General features: G+C 51.8%; 1 protein-coding gene across 1 annotated transcript in view; it reads right to left on the bottom strand.

Moving 5' to 3' along the window:
* The window catches only part of sema4c (sema domain, immunoglobulin domain (Ig), transmembrane domain (TM) and short cytoplasmic domain, (semaphorin) 4C), a 45,741-nt gene extending 19,985 nt beyond the window's left edge, over positions 1 to 25,756 (bottom strand). The window contains exon 1 of the mRNA XM_035379727.1: positions 25,151 to 25,756. The gene's annotated coding sequence lies outside the window, so the exon portion shown is untranslated. The remainder of the gene's footprint in view (positions 1 to 25,150) is intronic.
* Between the last annotated feature and the right edge of the window lie 203 nt (positions 25,757 to 25,959).

Here is a 25,959-nt window from a genome sequence, read left to right as displayed (position 1 = left end):
GTGTGCGTGATCGGGGCTCGCCCGCGCTATGCTAATCCAGCGCCCGCACGCGGTGCGTGATGCAAGCATGGCGGTGTGGCGGCGTCTCAAGGGCGGCAAGCTGTTACCGCCGCGTCTCCACCGAACTGGCTTGGACACCCCCCACAACCCCCCCCCACCCCCCACCTCCTCGGAGACACGAGTCCTGTCTCTGATTGCCAAAGCAGAGGCCTAACTGCTCCTGCAGACCGGGGGCAGAGGGTTGGGGGGATGGGGGGGTGGTTACCTCCCACTGAGGGTCTAGGCTTTTAAAGTCTGGGCGGGGCTTTGAAGTGGGGCTATGGGGCTGATCCGACATTTCACAGCTGATGCTTTTTAGGCCAAGAGCACCCGTCACTCGCCACGGCCTGATGCGTGTGTGTGTGTGTGCGTGTGCGTGTGCATGCGTGTGTGTGTGTGTGCGTGTGCATGCGTGTGTGTTGGCAGACCATTGTTTGAACAGGAAACAGCAGCAGGAATAGCAGTAACAGCAGAAGAGCTGTTTAATCAGCTGCACTCTGTTCTAATGAGGTTCAGCGATGAGGAACTGATACCTGGGCCACCACTAACACCAACACCACCACTAACACCAACACTTACACCTCCACCAACACCACCACCATCACTAACACCAACAATTACACCTCCACCAACACCACCACCATCACTAACACCAACACTTACACCTCCACCAACACCACCACTAACACCAACACCACCAACACCACTAGTACCACAAAACCTCCACCATAACCCTCACCATCATCAGTAATACCAACACTTGCAGTACCACCAACACCTCCACCAAAACCACCACCATCGCTAACACCAACATCACCAGTACCACAAGCAGAGGCAGCAGCAGTAGCAGCCCCAGCAGACATACTGACTCCTCGCTCTGTCCAAGGCAATCCCCCCCCCCCTCCCCCCCGCCCCCCCGCTGACACGCATTAGCAGTCCAGGAGCGGGAGACGCACCATCAAGGCCGCCTCTGCTCCCTATCCCTCCAAAGGCTGCACTTCATTAAAGCCCAAACGCATCAGGGCCCTGTGAACAGGGAGCTCATTTCCATCACACTGCCGGGGTGGACGGATTCAAATTCCACAGTCAATCCTTCTCTCTCTCATTCTCTCGCTCTCTTTTGACACCCCTCCTCAGTCTCTCTTTCTCCATCCCCCTCTCTCTCTCTCTCTCTCTGACCTTGTGTTGTCAGCCCTTGATGACAGGCTGTGTTGACGGATGCTGGAGCAGGTGAGTGAATGGGGTGTGTGAATGAGTGAGTGAGCGGTTGGGCGGGTGATTGAGTGAGCGGTTGAGTGTGTGAATGAATGAGTGAGCCTGTTACTGAAATGGTGTACAGCACAGTGTAGCTGCCTATGCCCCAATCACACTAACACACACAGTGTAGCTGCCTATGCCCCAATCACACTAACACACACAGTGTAGCTGCCTATGCCCCAATCACACTAACACACACAGTGTAGCTGCCTATGCCCCAATCACACTAACACACACAGTGTAGCTGACAATGCCCCAATCACACTAACACACACAGTGTAGCTGCCTATGCCCCAATCACACTAACACACACAGTGTAGCTGCCTATGCCCCAATCACACTAACACACACAGTGTAGCTGCCTATGCCCCAATCACACTAACACACACAGTGTAGCTGCCTATGCCCCAATCACACTAACACACACAGTGTAGCTGCCTACGCCCCAATCACACTAACACACACAGTGTAGCTGCCTATGCCCCAATCACACTAACACACACAGTGTAGCTGCCTATGCCCCAATCACACTAACACACACAGTGTAGCTGCCTATGTGCCTATCCCACTAACACACACAGTGTAGCTGCCTATGCCCCAATCACACAAACACACACAGTGTAGCTGCCTATGCCCCAATCACACTAACACACACAGTGTAGCTGCCTATGCCCCAATCACACTAACACACACAGTGTAGCTGCCTATGCCCCAATCACACTAACACACACAGTGTAGCTGACAATGCCCCAACAACACTTACAGTCACACATCATACTCTTAGTCACCCACTGGACAAAAACACAAATACTTTCGAAACGATACCGCAGCCACCAGTAGATTAAAGCCATAGATACACATCAACCCAGCACAACCCTGACTGACACAAAGAAAACAATATATCATAACCTAAAATCACCCAAAGACACAACCCCAGTGCCGAACACAAAACATCCTGGCACGCTGACAACCGCACAAATTCACCCAGGACCGTAAATGCACTCAATCGCAGAGTACCCACATACAATTATTCCATTACGTTCATCCCTCTCGTCCTCAGCAAAGCACAGCGTAAGAGAAGGTAAGTGCGTTCATCTGATTAGCATGAGCAGTAGCGTCCGACCTGGCTAACGGCGTTCTGAGAGCGGCGAGCGCGAGACGCGACGTTACCGAAGCGCTGCTGCGAGTTAACTGCGCCAAGCACAAAACCCAGACTGCGCAAACGACAGAGCGCAGACATCCACAACAAGCCCTCAGAAGAGAAACGCAGAGAGAACCATAGAAACATCGCAGCCGAAAACCATAGAGTCTCCATAACTTGAATCGGTACGAAGGGCAGGGGAAGATTAGAGGGGGGAAGCGAACCGCAGTCGGGAGAGGCGGGCTCGTCAGCCCGCGCCGAATTAAACAGAACCCCCGAATCGTCAGACGCCCCGCGGAGCAGGGAAGCCCCGCGAACGCAGCGTCCGCGAAAACCGGCGGCGGGGGGGGGCGGTCGGGCGCACCTATCCCAGCTCCGGCGCAGAGACGCCACACGCAATCGCGCTCTCCTCAGGCTTTTCCATCGTTTATATACCTGCCTGAGCAGGGCAGCGTGTACCCGCCATTTTACCCAGCATGCAGTTCTGTGTTCACTGCAGCTACGCACCCGTCACTCACCATGGGCTGATATGTGTGTGTGTGTGTGAGTCTCTGTGTGTGTGTGTGTGTGTGTGTGTGTGTGCGTAGGTGTGCGTGTGTGTGTGACAGAGAGAGAGAGAGAGAGAGAAAGTGTATGTTTATCCACACATACCCTCTTGAATACTAATCTCAAGCAACTGACCGCCCACCAGTTTCCTCGGGGGGCAAATTGTTCTGTGGCCCTCCCACACTCCCTGTTCATGTCCCTGACCCCGCCGGCAGAACCAAACCCAGGTCAGCAGGAAGGCGGCCTTTCTCGGGTCACGGACCGCCCACGCTGTTTTTAAAGACAGAGGGAAGGAGCGAGGGATGAAGGAAGGGAAAGAGCGGCGGTGCAGCCGCCGTTTCTGGGCCGACGCCTCTCATGCTGAGGAAAAACATTAAAGAGGAACCGGGCCGGCCCGGGCCGTGTGGCCGATGCTCAGCCCCCGAGGTTCTGCTCTGGGTGCTATTCAGGGTTCTGCTCTGGGATCTATTTCTGGTTCTTCCCAGGTTCTGCTCTTGCTTCCATTTAGGGTTCTGCTTGTGTTCTACTCTGGGTTCTATTCAGGGTTCTGCTCTGGCTTCTATTCAGGGTTCTGCTCTGGATTCTATTCAGGGCTCTGCTCTGGGTTCTATGCAGGGTTCTGCTCTGGCTTCTATTCAGGGTTCTGCTCTGGGTTCTATTCTGGGTTCTGCTTGGGTTCCGCTCTCTGACTGAGCCGCTTCATGAAAGCAGCTCTTCAGCACAAACAACACGAAAATAAAAAACAAATAAATCGATAAGAGCTGCTGGGAGTCAGGAAGAGAGCTCATCGTGGGCAAGATATCCGCCTCCAGTGCATCATGGGAGGAGGGTCGGCAAGGTCTCCAAGATTGGTTGGCTTGGCGATACAGACAGGAACACGGCTGCGTGTCGTTTCAACACCACGCCCAAACTGCTCTGCGGCCTCGTCGAACAAAGGCCTCCCCTCCTTCCTCCTCCTCCTCCTCCTCCTCCACTCTCATTTCCTGCTCTTCTCTTCCGAATCTCCCCTTATCTCTTCCTCCCCCTCCCTTGTTCTCTCCCTCTCTTCCTCCCGAGCCCTACCATCCCCCCTCCCCTACCTCTCTCTGCATGTGAATGGGTATCCTGTCACACCAGAGCTATTTATGATCAGCCCCAATATCCCTGTGTTTGACTCCCCCTCCTCTCCATTCCACTTCATCACACACACACACACACACACATATGCACACAGATATACGCACATATGCACATACACACACAAACATGCACGCACACATACACGCACACACGCACACACACACACACACACACAAACGCGGACACACACACACGCACGCACAAACATGCGTACACACACATATACACACACACACAAACATGCGCTCACACACGCACACACACACACACACACAAACATGCGCTCACGCTCACACACACACACACACACACACACAATAAAGACATCGCCTGAGGCTGCCCCTCCCCAGCTGTTTTCTCCACACACGTTCTTTTGTTCGTCTGTTTTTTTCTGGAGGTTTTTTTTTTTTTCTTTTTTCTTTTCTTTCTTTTTTTTCTACTGGTACAAATTATCGGCTTATTTGTTTGACACCATTATCCGAGGCAATTCACTAAGCTTGGAACAATCCAAGACAGCTCTTGGGCGCCACAATCAGAGCGCGCGACAACGCAGTCCGCGATTCTTCACACACTCCTCAAGTCGCAGACGTCCCCTCCGCCCGCACCGCTGATGAAAAATAACGCCGGCTCCCGCCCTACCCACCACTCTGAGAGATGCGTTTTCTCGAGGCCGATCATTACTTGCTTTGTTCACCCGTAAAGACGTCATTTTATCATTCCCCGAGACTGTTCCTGAGTCCTCCCCTCCGCCTCTTTTCCCTGTCCCCTACTCTCCCTCTCGTCTCTTAAATTCTGTCTTTCTCCGCGCTCGCTCACTCCTATCTGATTTTCCCTCTCGACATCATTCTGTCTTATTTCTCCTTCTCTCTATCGCGTTCGCTCGCTCCAGAAAAAAAAAATCGTTCTTTCTTCTCTCTTGGTCTGGCTTGTAAAAGAAGCCCCAGTGTATTTTTTTTTTTTTTTTTGCTTTAAGACTTCCTGTGGGAGTGTGCAGCAGTCCAAGCCTAGCCCACTGAAGGTCACATTGGGCTGGCAAAAGGGGGGGAGAGCAGAGGGGGCGGGGGGCAATCTGCTTTCAATCAGGTTAATGTCCCTCTCAAAAGACTGAAGGATCACTCACAGTCACTCCCAGTCACTCGCACATACACACACACACGCTCGCACACACACAAACAAGCACACACACGCACACGTTCACACATGCTCGCACACACACATGCACACAAATACACAAACGCAGATACACATAAACACATAATGGCCCTCTCAAAAGACCAAAAGATCACTCACAGTCACTCTAACACACACACACACACACACACAGACGCATACATACACACACACACACAAGCACACACACAGACACACACACAAAAGCACACAAGCACACACACACACACACACACACACACACACACGCACACACACACACAGACACACACAAGCACACACACGCACACACACACACACACACACACACACACAAGCACACACAAACAGACGCATACATGCACACACACAAGCACCACACACACAGACACACACAAGCACACACACACACACAGCCTCACACTCTGGCACATACACAGTCACAAAGGGAAAGGCAGATTAGAAGCTCGCAGGCCCAGAGTCATTATGAATGCTCTCTCATGGTTCTCGCGGTTCTGAGGGAAGCTCGGCGCCCTCACACTGAGCGCGTGCGTCACGGACCCGCGACCCCGCGCGCCTTGCTCCCAAGCACCGAGCCGGACGCGCTCGACGCCCGCGGCAACGGCGGCGGCAACGGCGGCGGCTTCGCGTGGCGGCCACAATAAGACGCGGCGGCGGCGGCGCTACGATCCCGCTATCTGTGCGGAGCGGCAGGTATTAGTCAGGTACAAAAGAGGAGCTCGCGGTATCGGGTCCCCGCGGAAATAAGATAGCGCTGCGCGGGATTACGCGGATTGGCGGGCGCGCAGATTCCGGCAGCCTGCGAGGACACGGGGAGGGGAGGGGAGGGGAGGGGGGAGCAGGGGCTACATGCTAATGTGCCGTGACACACAGCACATGATAGCACACAAACCTGCATTGTGTTGGTGTGTAATGCTGAGTGTGGCAGCCTGAGACGCATACATATACATGCACAAAAACATGCACACACACACACACGCACACGCGCACACAAATAGGCACACAAAAATTGGCAAGCATCTCAAACCAACGACCTGTAAGCTTGTGCTAATGACTCAATCTGCGGTTTTAGATCCCCCAGGGGGGAGACTGCCAAATGTGTGATCCTAGTGAAATATCCCACCTGGGACAGAACCCTGACCCGCCCATCCCATCCTCAGCCCAGCTGCTAACCCCAGAACTAGCAGTGTGTGAAAACCCTGTCAATTAAATCTGTGGCATAAATATAAATACCGAATGCTGCCTATACATATACATGAAACCGCATGCACCCTGTTTACACACATGGATGCACACGTGCGTACACACACACACACACACATACACACACACACACACACACACATACAGACACACATACACACACACACACACACATGCACACGCACGCACGCACGCACGCACTCTCTCTCTCTCTCTCTCTCTCTCTCACACACACACACATACCCCCCCCACACACACACACATGCACAAACACACACATGATCAAACACAGAAATGCACACACAAACACACACACACACAAATGCACACAAGCATGTGCACGCATACACACACACACATAAACACACACACGATCAAACACACAAACGCACACACACACAAACGATACACACACACACGCACACACATACGCACATACAGAAGGCGTAAAATTGGCCAGAAACCGGAGCCCCAGGGGTTGGGTTAAACAAGCAGGATTTGAAAAACACCTGCACACAACTTTCCAGCTCCAGTCAAGCTCACGCAGGTTTTAACCCCCATGACTGCTGGACGCGCTGAAGAAAAATTATCCTGAGCCAAAATCAATCGAGCCGGTCAGCTTTTCCTGTTGAATTAAGCGTGCTGATCACAGCTTTTTTTTTTCCCCTCGCTGAGAGAGAAACTGGCACACCGACCCGTCCCCCACGACGGCTTTCGGTCGCAAACGAACTCGTTCGCGCGCTCGAGACAGACCCGGCGGAAAAGAGGACTCCCCATCTCACACCTCGTCCTCCGTCAAACCCTCTGTGAAATCACGATCCCCCCCTTTTCGAGCACGCCATTAATTACACCGGGGGAACGCGGCACCCCTCCCGCAGGGCCAGCGTGGGCGCTCCATCTCATTCCAACCAATTATTCTGGTTTGATTTCACAAACGGCTGTACGCACCAAAGACGGTCCCCTCCGGCAGGAAGAAAAGTTCAAGTGTTTAAATTTTTTTTTTTTTGACGTGATACAAGTGTCTCGGATGACAAAAAAAAACACCTTTCTTAAAAAAAAGTATTATTTATTTTACTGTTAATACATGTTTTACTGAATGCCCTGTTGTAGTTACAGCACGGTAGAATAATATATGGTTTTTGAGAGTAAGACCAGAGACTCACGTCCCCTACAGGGGACAAAAATGTATTGGCGGGTCTTAGTAGGATATCAAACCAAAAAACCTTTTCAGCAGGGGTGTGCAGTCTTATCTGAAAAGGGCCAACGTGGGGGAAGGTTTTTGTTGAAGCCCAGCAGTATGGTGCCTGATTCTACTTATCGAGGTCTTCATTGGGGACCATGTTTAGTTAATTAGCAGAATCAGGTGTTGTAGTTCTGGGAATAAGAACAAAACCAAAACCTGTGCCTACGCCGCCCCCCCCCCCCCAGTTTCGCCTGCAACTGCAGCTAGCGAAGCTGGCCTTGGAAATGAACCAGCCCAGGTTGCGTGTGCCTCCGCATTGCACACTCAGCTTAACGACCCTGCAGCATTACCTCAGTGCAACTCGGGGTCTGTGTCTCATTTCCACGGGAACGGCAGACTTTCATTACCGCCGCGTTTCGCGGATTAAACGCGCTGCCTCGGCTATACATAGCCCGGCGTATCAAGACTCCAGAGCGTAGCGTGAGACTCGTCTCGTCTTTGAACTCAGAAAACAAAAAAAAAACAAACAATACGAATAAAACGCATGGAGAGGAACATCTCGGTGGCGAGCTTTAGGTTACCGCGTTAAGCTCACGAAACTTGTTTTATGCTAATTGGGTATACGGCTGCGCGTATATTTTTTTGCGTAGCGACAGTCTCGCTCCTGAAAGACCGGCAGAGACAGGCAGGGGGATGAAAGGCAGAGAAGGAGAGAAGATGCCACCACGACCTACATTCCCCACCTGAAATTTGCTCGCTGCGTCAGAATTGTTTGAAGAAAGGGGAGCGAAAATATTAAAGTTGCCCGCCGATTCCTTCCCCACTGCTCGGGGATTAAATCTCTCTTCTTTCAAAGGAATACAAATTGAGATCTTGGGAAAAAAAAGAAAAAAAAGAAAAAGAAAAACACATTGGAGGGCTGCTGGGTGGCCCGTTCGGGTAAGGCACTGTGCTGTGGTGTGTGGAGGAGCCCCACGCTCTCGGATCGAATCCGGACCAGAGCCACAGGGCGACACACAATTGGCGAGTACGTCGCCCAGGGTGTGCGAGGGTTCGGCCAGTTAGGGATTAGCCTTCCACCACTCTCTACCAGCCCCCGAGGGTCGATCGGCTGCTTGTCCAAAGCCACAGAAGAAAGGTCCTCCTCCGACTCCACCAACATAACGACAAGAACAGGCCACTCAGCCCTAACAATGCTTGCCATTGTCCTAACTAAATTGTACCTAGTGCCCTGATTACCAACAGCCTAGATAGCATCTAATCTCGCCCCATGTGAGATTAGGAGCAGTCTGAGGGGTTTAAAGAAGCAGACGGGCATCACCACGGGTTTTGGAGGAGAACCCGTGGATGTCCACGGTCTCCCGAATCTGCTGCGGTCGGAGGTAGTTGGCCATTCCAAGTCGGGATGGGGAGTTGGACACGCTCAGCCCCAAGTTGGGCGCAACATTTAAAAGACAATTTGTTTTCATACATGTGAAACCAAAGGGTTCCAGACTAGTAAGTACCCAATTTAGAGGATACAGCTGAAGACAGTGAAATTCATTTCCATGCTGGTAAAGATGAATCTAAAAAAGAGCGAGTTAAAAAATGCTGGTGAATCTGCCTTGTTCTGACATGATAAATTGCTAATGAAGATCTAACTGTGGCATCTGTGGAATTTTTAATCCTCTCTAATTTGTTTTGCTTTTGTTCGACTGTGTGCTCAATGCAATGAGATGGGTGATTTAAAACACAATGGCTTTTCTTTCAAAGTGAGAGAACTTTGATCCAACAAGCCCATGTTCCCCAATTAGCTGTTGCCAGGGTAATTATTCAGTTGGAAGACAGAAGCGGCTCAGGAGAATTGCAGAAATCATTTTTACATCCTGACCTTCTAGTGGTTGGCATTGATTTGCTCATGTTCCCCCTCAAAAAAATCTAACATTAAACAGAAATACGAGGTCACAAAATATATACCTGCCCCTTAAAGAAAACCCTTTTTGAAAATCAGTCATTTTTAATTCAGGCAAACCAAGACATGTCATAATATATTGCACCGAATATATGTGGAAAGCAAACGTTTCGAAAACAGAGCAGGGAAAAAAAAAATCTTCAGCGCTAAAAATCAATTCCAATCTTTAAAAAAAGGCTTCTGTCAAATGCGGTTCAGTAAAATATCTAAATGAAGCAATGAAAATTGTGAAACTGAAAAAGAAAGGTTGCGCACTCATTTTTTTTCCTCCAATGCAGTTTTTAATAGCCAATGTTTTCAGGGCTGAAAAATGTGGAGACGTAACAGAGCCTTGACTTGTGACATCACAATCAATCAGGTCAAAAGTCCTTTCGGTGCCTTCGACAGGTAATTCCCGGAACGTTCTCTCAGGTGTGAAGAGAGGAGGCCGGTCGCTGTATTGCAGCGGTAGGCAAAGATTCCTGCTCTCGTCCAATAAATACCATCCAGCGCGACCTTTGACCTCGCTCTCCGAAGAGCTTACGATTAGCCACGGGCGCAGCTGGGGTCACGGCTATTGAACGCATATGGTCCATGTGTCCACCCGAAAAGTCACGGCAGATTCTGACCGTCGACCCCCTCGCCTAAATCCGAGTTTTAAAAAGCTCTCGCCGTCTGTCGCCTGAGTGTGTGGATTTTCACATTTTTCAAAACTTTACTTTTGTGTTGCAATTGCATGTTTCACGTGGACCCCAGAAAGACTAGCTTGTCTGAGACTAGCTAATGAGGATCCTTAAGAAACTTAAACGTAAAGCACATGCGTGGCTCATCTCTTCTTTGCATCTAAGCGGCGGTTGTTTGTAGAGCGGCCAAGGTTGTGATTGGCCGGGGCTGTGCTTGGCCAGGGCTGTGATTGGCTGGGGTGGTGCTTGACCAGGGCTGTGATTGGCCGTGCTTGTGCTTGTGCTTGGCTGGGGCTGTGACTGGCCAAGGCTGTGATATTGGCCATGGCTGTGCTTACCTGGGGTTGTGATTGGCCGAGACAGTGCTTGGCTAGGGCCGTGACTGGCCGAGGCTGTGATTGGCCATGGCTGTGCTTACCCGGGGCTGTGATTGGCCATGGCTGTGCTTACCCGGGGCTGTGATTGGCCGAGCATGTGATTGGCCATGCCTGTGCTTACCCAGGGCTGTGATTGGCCGAGGAGCTGTTTTTATTCCGCGCTAGCTTTGGCCGCGGCGGCTCGGCCTGCAGCTGCGGCTGTTATTCCCCCAGCAGTGCCAGCGTGTTCACAGGGCAGCCGTGAAATACGGAGCACCTGGAGCTAGCGCTGGCGTGTGTGAGAGAGGCTGCAGCTGTCGGGCCAGAGAGCAGGCTGCCGCTGCGTGTGTGTGTGTGTGTGGGTGTGTGGATGTGGGAGTGTGTGTGTGTGTGTGTGCGTGTACGGTATGTGTGCGAGAGAATGTGTGTGTCCAAGCGTGAGATTGCTGTGTGGTATATATCTGTGCGTGTGTGTATGTGTATGTGTGTGTGTGAATAGGTGGGAATATCTTGCATTAATAATTGGCTTCTGCTATACCCTTTGCAAGAGCAGGCCCCAAGGCTACCATAGATTTATCTGAACATCCTCTCCCGAGCAAAACAGCGAAGGCAAACAAATCCCATTTTCAGAAACACCCACTGATAAACTGCCCCGTTCCCAGGACTGCAGTCAAAACCAAACTCGCTGCCCTTCCTCAGCCCTCCCACCATCTCTCTCCCTCCCTGCCTGTCCTCCACCTCCCTCTCTCTCTCTCCCTCTATCTCCCTCTCCCCCCCTTTCACCATCTCCCTCCCGCTCCCTTCTTTCTCTCTCCCTCTCTCTCTCTCTCCCACACCTCCTCCTTCTCTCTGGCTTTCTCCCTCTTCCTCTCGCTACCTCAACCTCCATCACTCTCCCCCTCCCTCTCACCCCTCTCCCTTTCTTCATCTTCCTCTCTCTCCCCCTCTCTCCCCTCCCCCCTCCTTTTCTCCTCTTTGCAGGAATGCCTGCAGGATTCTGGATCCTGTGCGGTGCGTCCGGTGGCGCACGCTGAATTATTCAGTAAAATAAATGATCAAGTGATGGTCGCTCACTCGCTTTCGGGGGGAAAAAAACGGCCCTCCGCACAGACAGCCCCCCCCCCTGTGTACGAGCAGCGGTAACACCCGCTCCCCGACCAAAACGATTACAGAACGCGGCATTAATCTCGGCCAGATAACCTTTCCGAACGGTCCGGTCTCCGAACCTGAAGATTGGTGGTGGGACCGTTCCCCGGCCGTGTTTCGTGCTTTTTTCCGAGGTCAGGAATCTCTTCGTCCTCCTTGAAACGGGAAACCGAAGAGAACGAGGGATGACCAAGACAAGAAGCCCCCCTGTTTCTGGATATCTCAGAATTTCGATAAGAATTCCTCTTTATTCAACTATTTGAACTGCCTGCCAACACACTGGCAAAAAATGTGTGTGGGTGTGTGAGTGTGTGCGTGTGTAAGAAAGAAAACATTTGTAAAGCCTTGGCAACACATATTTTGAAATGTGTCATGCCAATAAAGTATTCTGACATATGAGAGAGAAAGAGAGAGAGAGAGAGAGAGAGAGAGAGAGCGCAAGTGCTAGGATTAATGAGGTTGCGATCTTGTTTCTGTGTATGAGTGTCTAGGACACACACACACACACACACACACACACACAGGTGAGCTCATGTGTTTGCTCTCTCCTGGTCTCAGCGGGGTTTCCCGGGGGACAGCCTGCACGCTGACGTAGTGCCGCGAGGCGCCGAGAATTCTGGGACACTCGGTTAATCCCCGTCTCGTGGCACCGCCGTCCCCCGCTGCCCCCGCTCAGACCCAGAGCCGCGGGCCGAACGGAGGCTCGCTCCTGCTCTGTGATACAGCACATCAGGCACAGCAGGATGTGTTCCAGCTGCTCTGTGATACAGCACATCAGGCACAGCAGGATGTGTTCCAGCTGCTCTGTGATACAGCACATCAGGTACAGCAGGATGTGTTCCAGCTGCTCTGGGATACAGCACATCAGGTACAGCAGGATGTGTTCCAGCTGCTCTGTGATACAGCACATCAGGTACAGCAGGATGTGTTCCAGCTGCTCTGGGATACAGCACATCAGCTACAGCAGGGTTTGTTCCAGCTGCTCTGTGATACAGCACATCAGGTACAGCAGGGTGTGTTCCAGCTGCTCTGTGATACAGCACATCAGGTACAGCAGGATGTGTTCCAGTAGACATGCTCCTGCTCTGTGATACAGCACATCAGGTACAGCAGGGTGTGTTCCAGCTGCTCTGGGATACAGCACATCAGGTACAGCAGGGTGTGTTCCAGCTGCTCTGTAACACAGCACATCAGGTACAGCAGCATGTGTTCCAGTAGACATGCTCCTGCTCTGTGATACAGCACATCAGGTACAGCAGGATGTGTTCCAGTAGACATGCTCCTGCTCTGTGATACAGCACATCAGGTACAGCAGGGTGTGTTCCAGTAGACATGCTCCTGCTCTGTGATACAGCACATCAGGTACAGCAGGGTGTGTTCCAGCTGCTCTGTGATACAGCACATCAGGTACAGCAGGGTGTGTTCCAGCTGCTCTGGGATACAGCACATCAGGTACAGCACAGATCAGACTGCACCAGTTACAGCACTGAAGGCACTGGACCAGGCACAGTGCTGCAAAACTTTACAGGTGCAAAGAGCAAGTGCAAAGATGAAAGAGACACCGTGAGAGATTCAGAGGAAGGGTGTGTGTGTGTGTGTGTGTGTGTGTGGGTGTCTGTGCATCTGTGTGTGTCTGTGGGTGTGAGTGTGCATGTGTGTGTGTGTCTGTACATTTTGACTGAGAGACAATGACAGAAACATTGAGATATTCAGAAGAAGGGTGTTTGTGTATGTGAGAGGTAGAGATATATATTTGAGAATGTGTGTGTCCGTATGTGTGTGTGTGTGTGTGTGAGATTGAGAGAGAGAAAGAGAGAGCGAGGGAGAGAAAGTGACAGAGCGAGCACTGCAAAGGCTCTAAGGACCCCGGTGAAGTCATCTATATTAATAACGGCAATAACAAAAACAAGCCCTGCACCTCCGGAGCTCCCGGGGAGCCTGCCGACGGCTTGAATAACACCATGAGAACACCTCAAACGCAGGGCGCCACCGCCGCTGGCCCCCCCGCTCTCCACAGGCTATCGCCGTTCGCCAGGGCTGATACAGCGAGATGCCGCAGGGGTAATCACCCCCCCCCCCCACCCCACACACGACAGCCGTGGAACAGGACGCCATGCAAGACAAAGTGGACTTGCATGGTGTCATAGGGAAAGGAAGGGGGGGGGGGGGGGGGTGGGGGGTGGAGTTGACAGTGACGAGGAAGAGTCTTTTTGGGGGGGGTGGGCAGGTGAAGATGTGACCTGGTTATTAACCAAGTGTGGCAGCGGCGGTGCAGTGGGCGCAAGGGAGGCGGGGGGGAGGGGGGGGGGGCTTCTCCACTCGAAGGCTGTGAGACTGGCAGCACTGTCCTTGGCTGTCGGCAGGTTGCTAGGGAATGACTGTGACCTGAAAGCGTGAACGTACAGCGAGCGGAGCTTCAACGAATTACACATCTCTTGCCCCTCAAGAAAAAGCTTTACTCTCCGTAATTGTCTTTTGATTTTCTGATATTTTTATTCCTGGTATATATATAACTGCAGGACTTATTGCTTTTCTTCTGTTATTGCCATTGCTCACAATGCACAACCATGCTTGCTTGTGTTTTAATTCTTATTTTATGCTCGTTTCATTTTCCGTTGTCTTCAAAGCTCTTTGTGAACCTGTATGAGAAACGCTATATGCATAAACTGTATGTTAATAATTATGATTTGTCTGGAGTTGCCCCATGAGACAAGCAGATGAGCCGTGTGCAGAACTTCCCCAAGGAGCAAGAGACCAGCCATGTGAGCTCACCCGCTAACCTTCCCTAGCCCCGTGAGCTCACTCGCTAACCTTCCCTAGCTCTGTGAGCTCACCCGCTAACCTTCCCTAGCCCTGTGAGCTCACCCGCCAACCTTCCCTAGCTCTGTGAGCTCACCCGCTAACCTTCTCTAGCCCCGTGAGCTCACCCGCTAACCTTCCCTAGCTCTGTGAGCTCACCCGCTAACCTTCTCTAGCCCTGTGAGCTCACCCGCTAACCTTCCCTAGCCCCGTGAGCTCACCTGCTAACCTTCTCTAGCCCCGTGAGCTCACCCGCTAACCTTCCCTAGCCCCGTGAGCTCACTCGCTAACCTTCCCTAGCTCTGTGAGCTCACCCGCTAACCTTCCCTAGCCCCGTGAGCTCACCCGCTAACCTTCCCTAGCCCCGTGAACTCACCCGCTAACCTTCCCTAGCTCTGTGAGCTTACCCGCTAACCTTCCCTAGCCCTGTGAGCTCACTCGCTAACCTTCCCTAGCTCTGTGAGCTCACCCGCCAACCTTCCCTAGCCCCGTGAGCTCACCCGCTAACCTTCTCTAGCCCTGTGAGCTCACCCGCTAACCTTCCCTAGCCCCGTGAGCTCACCCGCTAACCTTCTCTAGCCCCGTGAGCTCACCCGCTAACCTCCCCTAGCTCATTGAGCTCACTCGCTAACCTTCCCTAGCCCTGTGAGCTCACCCGCTAACCTTCCCTAGCCCCGTGAGCTCACTCGCTAACCTTCCCTAGCCCCGTGAGCTCACCCGCTAACCTTCTCTAGCCCCGTGAGCTCACCCGCTAACCTTCCCTAGCCCCGTGAGCTCACCCGCCAACCTTCCCTAGCCCCGTGAGCTCACCCGCTAACCTTCTCTAGCCTTGTGAGCTCACCCGCTAACCTTCCCTAGCCCCGTGAGCTCACTCGCCAACCTCCCCTAGCTCTGTGAGCTCACCCGCTAACCTTCCCTAGCCCTGTGAGCTCACTCGCTAACCTTCCCTAGCTCTGTGAGCTCACCCGCTAACCTTCCCTAGCCCTGTGAGCTCACTCGCTAACCTTCCCTAGCCCCGTGAGCTCACCCGCTAACCTCCCCTAGCCCTGTGAGCTCACCAGCCAACCTTCCCAGGCCAGACACAATCTCTCAGGTTCTTAATGGGACAGGCGGCCGACTTCAACCGGGCAGGAAAAAATGAGCCATGCGGGTATGACCTGTGAGTAACGGGGCCCAACTCCGGGCGGAATGGTCTTTCCACATGTGGATTCCCTCCCCTCCTCATTCATTTATACGGGTCTCCGATCGATAGCCCGGCAATACGCTAACGGAGGCTGTTAAAAGAGTAATGCTCCCTATTAAATTCTGTTTAAGCTGCGAATGGATCAATGGTTTGAACAAATGCCCATCGGGAGGTGGCCAAGAAAAAGTGCTATTTTAAAAAAAAAAGAGCGGCGATTAGCTTTGCGGGTTCGAGAGGAGAGGAGAGGAGAGGAGGAAGAACCAGGCTCACAAGCAAGCGACCTCCCGTCCGCCTGTGTTTGGCTTTTAAACAAGAACGTCTCGCTGTTCTGTTATCGCTAAAACAAGGAAAGCAAAAAAAAAAAACAAAAAAACAAAAAAAAATACAAGAAGCTGGCCTTGCAGACCCGAAGGAGAAAAACAAGCGGGGCAGCGGAAGGAGATAAACGGTGCTGAAGGTGGGGGTCCGGCATCGCCCACCCCCCCGTGCCAACACGAACAGGAAGCAGACCCCGCGACGGGGAGTCCGGATCTCCGCCCCGACGCCTGCCGATTGGCTGAGAGACAAGCCCCGCCCCCGCGTCACATTCTCCCGGCTCTCCGATAAATCAATAAGGCAGTTTGAGGCGGGCAACGATTACACCGAGCGAGGGGGGGGGGGGGGGGGGGGGGGGGGGGGCAAACACACCCCCCGAAACGCTCCGCCGGTCTCGTCTGATCACTGCCCGCTGTCCTGAGGAGACCATCGCCGGCTCAGGGCTAAGCCAGTCTCTGGGCGGGCCTCTCGTCCAGCTGCCGGAGAGTTATCACCCCGGTGCATCATGGGAGTCCATAATTCAAACAGGAGTAGAGGCCTGTGTGAGGGGTTGTTTTTGGGGGAGGGGGGGGAGGGGTTGACAGCTGACAGCTAACAGCCCGCATGACTCAGTGAATTCGGTGACTCTGCGACTCAGTTTGTTTTTTTTGGGAGAGAGAAGGGAATGAAAGCTGACTGGCAAAGACACACACTCACTCTCACACACACACACACACACACACACACACACACGCACAGAAAGGCATGTCAATAAACAGGCTCGCGAGCTGCAGTAGCAAAGCGATCGCTGAGCGACGCCGCGGGGGGAGAGAGACAGCCTGCCGCGATGCAGCAAGGCTACGGCGGCGCTCAGCGCAAGGACGCGGGCCGCGGTGACATCACAACGCATCGCGGCGCTGTCATAATTCACCGTTTAAAAAAAATCCAATTAAAATAAAAAAGATTTAATTTCCCCACGCTTTCTGCTACACAGTGCTCTGAGGATCAAGGGGCGTGGCTACCAGGTGTGAAAAGGAAACAAACCAAAATAAAAAAAGACACCGGTCGTGTGCCAACACCGATCAAACTCGGCCCGGCGAGTCGATTTGCTCCCCCCCCCCTCCTCCCCCGCGCGTTCAGAGCTCCGTGCAAACGGCAGAGAACAACGCTCGAGCGGCAAAAACAATCCATGCAGCACCGCGCCGTCACTGACAATACAGCTCAGCCCCAGCCTGCCTGCACAATGGGCAGGACAGCTCACAAACACAATACAACGCAGCTAAGTGGAAAAACAGCACACCTCATTTTATTTCTTTTTCTTTTTTCCCCTCCCCGCAAAAACACGGTAGCAAGCACTTCAGAGCCACTCCCATGAGGCATAGCGGCTACTGGCTGGTCCGCACGTCGCTGCCCACTTCTCCACATGAATATAAATGCGCACGCACATTAGATTAATTAAAATTCAATTAATTATCTGAAAGAGCCTTCACACCAAGCCTAAAGAAATATGAATTTAAGGAGTTTTAATCACGGAGAGTAAATTGCACACGGAAAGGCGTTGTAACACTGGAACTTTTAAGAGGTTTGAGGGCGGCGGGGGCGGGTTGTGGGGGGGGGGGGGGGTGTCGAAGAGAATTCATTAGTTTTATGAGATGTGGTCCCCTGCCTCCTTGCTTTACGGGGAGAGGAAACGGAGAGAAGGGGAGGGGGAGAGAGAGGTGGAGAGAGACAGAGAGGTGGGGAGAGAGAGAAGGGGAGAGAGAGATGGAGATGGAGAGAGACAGAGAGGTGGGGGAGAGAGAGAAGGGGAGGAAGGGAGAGAGAGGTGGAGAGAGACAGAGGTGGGGGAGAGAGAGAAGGGAAGGAAGGGAGAGAGGGTGAGAGAGGGAGAGACAGAGAGGAGGGGGAGAGAGGGATGGAGAGACAGAGAGCAGGGGAAAGAGAGAGTATGACAGAGGGGAAGCGAGTGAGAGAGAAAGAGAGAGAGATAGAGAAAGGTAGACATCCCCCACAACTCTCTACTCTAAGTGGAGAGTTGTGTGGATGTTACCTAGCTGTCTGGTCCTATTATTTCCCAGACCCCCCCTACTTTAAAAGCGGCTTTATTGATCTTCTGCCGTGTTGAAGCTTAGGGTTTAGGAGAGCTTAGCTTGAGGGGGGCAGGCGGGGGGTGCAGACAAAAGAGTTCCCCTCCCAGCAGGCGAAGGAGGGAGATGAGATACTACACCTCCACCTGTCACTACTGCACCAGGCCCAGGCCTGCTCGTCAAGAGGGGGAAAAAATCAGAATGAAAAAGACACTGCCTTTCTCTAGCTGCTCAGATAAGGAAGGGAGGGGGGGAGAGGGAGAGAGGGAGAGAGAGAGAGAGAGAGAGGGGGAGAGAAAATGAGAGAGAGCGACTTTGCTTAATAGGCGCAAAAAATAAGCTCCCTGATAAATTGTTCCATATGCCCTGAAACAGGGTGGTTTGGGGGTGGATTGGGAGGGTGTGTGGGGGGGGGGGTGGGTAGGCAGAAGTACAGGCAGATACAGTTGTGGTGAGTGAAAAACAGGGCAAGAAGAGAGAGATCAGGAGCCAGACGGGGATGGAGATGGAGAGGGGAGAGATTGATGGTGTAATTGTAGACCATTGCTTCAGCTTTATCTCTCCTTCTCAGGTTCCCTCTTAGGTGCACAGTATCCCCCCTCCGCCCTTTTCTCCCTCTCTCTTTCTTTCACTCTCCCTCTCTTTCTGCCCTTTTCTCTTCCTCCCTCCCTCACTCCCTCTCTCTCTTTTTCCCTCCCTCTCCCGCTCTGTCTCATTCTCGCTCTCTCTCTACCTCTACCTCTCTGTCTCTCTTGTTTTCTTCCTCTCCCTCTCTCTCTCTGAATTTTCCACAAGACAGACAGGGTGCAACCGACTGGAAAGACCCAGCAGGGGGCCAGGCGGACCACAGCCAGCCGAGGGGTCAAAGGTCGGCCCTGCTGCAGGCAGTGTGGACGTGGGAGTAACCACAGACCCACAGACAGTGTGTGTGTGTGTGTGTGTGTGTGTGTGGGGTGGAGGGGGTCCCCCAAACACTCTCCTAACAGTCCTGCGCCATTGTCCCATGGGTCAAGGGTTTGTGCAGCTGGGCTTGGAGTGTGGGCGGGCAGGCGGGACGGGGCAGGGCGGGGTGAGGCGGGGGCAGCAGGGGCGGTGGGCTGGAGACTGGCCCGGACCCTGGGAGCTGTCAGGGGTGGTCAGGGGTGGCAGGACTGCACCACTGCTGAGGGCGGCACCCGCGCCCCCCCAGGCAGGACGGGCGAGAGTTTCGGCCTCCCGGTCTCACAGCTCCGTCCCTCCTCCCGGCTCAGTGGCCAGTTTTAGTTTTGTTGGTTTTTTTTGTACACGCCCGCCCACCAAAAGCTTTTTATTTTTTTTGTCCACAGCACTTCCTGGCACTGAGAGCTTTGTCGTGCGGTCACACGGGAAGACGCGGCCACTAGCGGGACCCAAACAATGCCAGAAAAAGGCACCAATAAAAACAAACTCTGACCCCGAGCTGGGAAAACAAACTGGAGCGCCGCGGTCCTCCGCCCAGCCCCCGGCTCTGTGCCTGCGCGGGACAGGCTGAAGATCTGCGCAGGACAGCGCTCGCTCCTTAGCTGAACCGCACTGGAGAGCCGCCCCGACAGCACACGCTAAGCACCAACAGCGCACGCTAAGCACTGACAGCACACGCTAAGCACCGACAGCACACGCTAAGCACCGACAGCACACGCTAAGCACCGACAGCACACGCTAAGCACCGACAACACATGCTAAGCACCGACAGTACACGCTAAGCACTGACAACACATGCTAAGTGCACAACAGCACATGCTCCCGCCAACTGGCCAGCACCCAGGGGCTGGGGAGTGAGGATTCGTGATACCAAAAATGGGTGGAGCTGCCACGTTATCAGTGACTCACAGATCTGAACCAAATATCGTGTTCTGCCATGGAGAGCAAAATGTTTTGATTGGTTTCATTCTGGCTCTGCCCATTATTTGGTTCATGAAACCTCTCACACTCCTATACTTGCTGGTATTCAGTACACAACACGTTTACACTCTGATTAACCAGTCCTCAAAATACACTGAACACAAAAAAAGGACCTGTACAAAACATGCTTACACACCGAATGACCAGTCCCCACAACACACTTACACACTGACTGACCAGTCCCCACAACGCACTTGCACACTGAAAGACCAGTCCCCACAACACACTTACACACTGACTGACCAGTCCCCACAACGCACTTACACACTGAAAGACCAGTCCCCACAACGCACTTACACACTGACTGACCAGTCCCCACAACGCACTTACAATGACCACAATGGCAGTTAAAACGCAGCTGCCCTCGCTCTGAAGGATGGCAGCCGGCACACAAAGCCAAGCTGGGCGCGAACGAAGCCGAACACCTGGACCGGACACTTGAGAAAGGGAGCGACCCCCCGGGACAGAGCCCTCGGGCACGGAACAAACACACTCGCCCATATTTCACATCCCAAACAGCGCTCTGTGTAAACACGGTCCCCAGCGCTGCTCTCGGGCGAGAGGGAGATCATTGGCCCTCATGATTTAATGCTGCAGGGCCATCGGAGGAGGGAGAGGAAAAGAGTGGATGGAAAACAAACCCACTTACATACACACACGCGCCCACACACACACACACACACACACACGCACGCCCATGCGCACACACACCCACGCGCGCACGCACACACACACACACACACAAGGTCACAAACTAACACACACACACACACACATACTGTACACAAAGCCACCTAGAAACAAACACACACACATACACACACTGTTTGTGTGCGGATGCGCATGTGCGTGCCAGCTGTTTCTAAAGAAAAAAAAAGAAAAGAAGCAGCCCCACTTCACATCCCTGTGTGGACGTGTCACCCTCGTCCTGGAGCCACAGCTGCATACACACACTCAGGCACACACACTCCAGCACACACTCCAACACACACAGTCCGGCACACACACCGCACACACACTCCGGGCACACACTCCAACACACACACTCTGGAACACACACTCCCAGCACAGACACACTCCGGGCACACACTCCAACACGCACACTCCGGCACACACACTCTGGGCACACACACTCCAGCACACACTCCAACACACACACTCTGGCACACACTCCAACACACACACTCTGGAACACACACTCCCAGCACAGACACACTCCGAGCACACACTCCAACACGCACACTCCTGGCACACACACCGCACACACACTCTGGGCACACACTCCGGGCACACACACTCCGGCACACACTCCAACACACACACTCCGCACACACACTCCGGGCACACACACTCCAGCACACACTCCAACACACACACTCTGGGCACACACACTCCAGCACACACTCCGGCACACACACTCCAGCACACACTCCGGCACACACACTCCAGCACACACACTCCGCACACACACTCCGGGCACACACTCCAACACACACACTCCGCACACACACTCCGGGCACACACTCCAACACACACACTCCGCACACACACTCCGGGCACACACTCCAACACACACACTCCAGCACACACTCCGGGCACACACACTCCAGCACACACTCCGGGCACACACACTCCAGCACACACTCCAACACACACTCCGCACACACACTCCGGGCACACACTCCGGCACACACTCCAACACACACACTCCGGCTCGTTTCCGCACGCGTGCACAGCGACCCTGAAGCCGGGGCGTGAGACGCTGCCGCTGCCGCTGCCGCCGCCGCCGCCGAGCGCAGCCAATCAGCACCGCAGCGCTACCTGATCCCGGGCTCCGCCGCGCCGCGCTTTCGCCAGCGTTAGCCCGAATCGCCGCCCAAATTGCCTGCCCGCCCGCTCCGGATCGCCGCCCCTCCCATTAGGATAACTGCACAGAACTATTACCTCCAGAAGGAGAACCCCCCCCCCCCCCAGTCCCGAAACAGAGCTGAAGCAGGGTCACCCCTGCTCATCAAACAGAGGTACGGAGGGGTGGAAGGAAGGGAGGGAGGTGGAGAAAGAGAGAAGGACAGCAGAGATGGAGGATGGAAACAGAGAGCAAGAGAGAAAAGGAAAGGGGGAGGGAGTGAGAGAGAAAGAGAGAGAGAGACTTATTTTGAAGTTCTTTTTCATTACTGTCATAATTGCGCTTTTAAATTGTCAGGGCTATACTATAATTGTATAAGCAGATACAGAAGGCTTGACCACATGCACTGTAAAATATGTCGTGCCAATAAAGCATTTAATTGAAGTAAAATGGCGGTGAAGTGAGAGAACAAGAAAGGGGAGGGAGAGAGACATACACTCTCAGAAAGTGCCTACAAATGCTTATCAGTGGGGTGGTACTCTATCGGTACATAAAATTGTACCCCTAGCCAGCAATACATCATTTATTGTAGCTTTTTTGCTTGTAAAAGGCACTTGTCTAATGCCCAAACAGAACATTCTTGTACATTCAGGGTACATTTTTTGAAAATCTGTTCCCTAAAGAACAAAAATATACCTTAATTTCTTGCAAGAACCTAAGGTTGAGGGAATCAGTCCCAACACCATACATCCATCTGGCTTCCTGGATGGCCCTCAAATGTTATTTCTAAGTCACAATGAACATCAAAGGAAGGGCCTTGGAATTGTGCTAATGAAGTTCCTGAAGGAAACAGGACTTCCATGACATCACTTCCTGTCCCTGACCTCACCAATGAGAGGCTGACTACAAGTGGCAGGTGATATTTATTTCTTTTTTTCCCCCGCAGCTGAGCACACTGTTGACATCAGAAAAGTCATAAAGTTGTACATTGAACTCTGAACAGCATTTCTGACTAACATGGACATTTTTATTTCTAGTTCTTTTTATTGGTATTGATGTATGCAACATCCAGACTCACGGACCGCGGTACAATATTCAATAAGCCTGGCTGTGCACCATCTACAGTTCGGTAACCTTGCAATTCCTTCAATTCCTTCCAGTAAGACATCAAAAGGCTTGTGTGTGTGTGTATGTGTGTGTGTGATTCAAAGCCCAACTCCCAACACCTTTCACAAACACTGCTCTGTAAAAGGATGACATCATTTACCTCAGCTTATAGCATTTATATGGTTTCAGGTTTTCCTTCCGAGGGCCTCGTAATGGATGCACTCTCCGTGTATTCCAGATTTGTATTTCGCTGCCCGGGTTAAGCGCAGCTAACTTGCATCAGCGCTTTAGCGACGTTACAGATATACTCGCAGCTCTGGTCGTTAGCCAGGTCTGACATTATTGCACATATAAATCAGGTGAATGCACTTATGTCCTCTTACCTTGTAAGTCACTCTGGATAGGAGCTTCTGCTAAATGAGCGTAATGTAACATAAGTCCATGTCCCTGTCAAGATGTTCAGGTCTCCATAAAGACATCTGACAGGGACATTATCAGTTGTGTTTTTCTTTTTTTTTTCTGTTGCTCAGACCGTGTTGGTACCGAGCGTGAGGGGACATCTGGCAAATTGCGTCACAGACAAGCTTCGCACTCTCCGCAAAAAAACACAAATAACACCCACCAATAATTATTTCATTATTCGTCATTAAAACGAATTGAGAGCACCAGGGGTTGAAGCCTCGTTGGTGGGTGAATCAGCATACGAAGAGAGCAGAGAGGACCTTGCCTCCTTTGTGTTGTGACAATGAAGAGATCAACCCAGCGGGGACCCAATCTGACTTTCAATACATACTTTAACATCTGGGGCGAAGTGCTAAGTGTGCTTGCACCCCCCACCCCCCCTGCCCAACCAAAATGCCAGCGTGTGCGCACACACACACACAAACAGACACACACACACAAATACAAACAGACAAACAAAAATGTGTATACACATAGTACACACATGGCACACACACACACACACACACACACAATGCAGTCTTAAAACTGGAATAAAATGTATCTTTCTCTGCACTACGGAATATATTTATCACAGATGATATCATTTGACCGTAGCCTACCCACATGCTGATTTTCATAGGTATAAATATGTGACACATATCTGCAGATATACATTTGTACTACAGACACAACTACTTTTAAATTTTGGCTGAAGCTTTTTAGTCTGTTGTCCGTCTCAAATCAAACAGAGGGGTCGAGTTCCCGAGCTTCTGTCCAGCGCGGTTCCGCCGTCCTGCCTACACCGGTCACGCCGTAATTACTGTAATCGCTCAGATGCAGCTAACACTTATTTCATTACCGTTTAAAAGAAAGCAAGAAGAAAGAAAACAGACCGTGTTTATACTTCAAGTCCCCACTGAGCACGATTACTATAATAACTGTTAAGATAAACTCCGCAATCAAGCTAAACTGGGGGAAGATGGAAAAATAATGGGGATATTTATATGTGCTCACTCACCATTAAGGTCTAAAACGGAACATACGCCATCAAACTGTCTCACAATAAATATAAGCGGCAAACAAAAGCACAGAATTATTTTCAAACCCGCGTTAAAACCGTACGCCCTTACTTTACCATAAAGTAGAATAAAACGGTTCACTGTAACCTTAAACGTGGCATCAGCAAGCTACAGCTCAATTTGATTTGAGTTAATGCAATTACTGTTTGACTACCACGGTGACGAAACTGCCAACGTTTCCATTTCTTTATCAAATTATTGTGCACTGTGAAAATGCGCGTCGAAATATGACACCTTCTTCTGATATATTTGTTGTGGTTTTTTCACGACAAAGAGCGGATTTGAGTCGCTTCCAGCTCATCTGACCGCAGTGCGCTACGTTTACAGAGGACGACTCACGATAAAGTTAAAGCAAGAATATCATACAGACATAGATTTCAATGCATTTAGCGAATACCTCACTTAAATGCTTTGGCAACAGTTGGAACACAGCCCGACCTGCGAATGCGATTAAACAGTCAACCGACTGTATCGTCGTTTTCTTTCCCTTGCTCCTTTTCGCAGGATTTCAAACCGAACACACTGAAATAACAGTCGTATTTAACGCGATGATAACGCACAAATACATTATATTCTTGTGGACGTGGTTTTGTTACAGATTTTAAAACACAAACTTACCTTTACGGCGTGCTCACTGTTGCGCGGCGTTCCGTCCACTGCTTCTGTAATAAAAGCAATATTCACCGTGTCTGGCTATGTCCGTAAACTGACGTCTAAGCGAATTCGTATCCGTTTTCCACACGTTATCGTTAGTCCGGCAAAACACAGTAAATCTAGATTATTCCATTATTTTGCTAGTTTTTAGTTTTTTTTTAAGTCACACACTTCGGCCCCTTTGTTTTCTTTCAAGATCTCGGGAATCAAGACATACGATGCTGTCAGTTTGCATAGCGGAACTCTCTCCTCCGTGCACTCCCTCGTTCTCCTGTCTTTGTAATACGAGCCCAGGGCAGCGAGAATGAACTCAGTCCCACATCCAGAGTATACACACACACACACACATATACGCACACTGCCCTTTCTGCTGCGCACAACGATCAACGTGTGCTGGAAGTTACACACAGCGGTCTTCTCCTACTGTGATAGGGGGGCGCATTTAACTCGTCGTGGCGCTCGCGAGCTCGAATTCAAAGGGAACCCCAGCGGGTCCGCTACGCTGCAGTTTGCGCTGTTCCTGCGATGTGTGTCGTTGTTTCGGTATAGTAGTGAGGACAAGCGGATACGAGGACGCACGAGCACGTCCCCGCCCAAACCCCTGTCCAGTTTCGTCTCAGTGAAGAAGAAAAAAAAAATCTCTCAACGCCCCAAAATCTGACTATACACAGACTTCTGTCGACTGCATATGCAATAAAAATACCAAATCATGGCAATACGCAGTTAATTCTACGTGGCCCTTTGGGAATTTTGAAAATACTCTTATTTTTATG

This window comes from Anguilla anguilla, chromosome 10 (genome assembly GCF_013347855.1).
Source record: "Anguilla anguilla isolate fAngAng1 chromosome 10, fAngAng1.pri, whole genome shotgun sequence".
NCBI classification, from domain to species: Eukaryota; Metazoa; Chordata; class Actinopteri; order Anguilliformes; family Anguillidae; genus Anguilla; species Anguilla anguilla.
The sequence above is the reverse complement of the archived record's forward strand: the minus strand, read 5'-3'. Positions and strand labels throughout refer to the sequence as shown.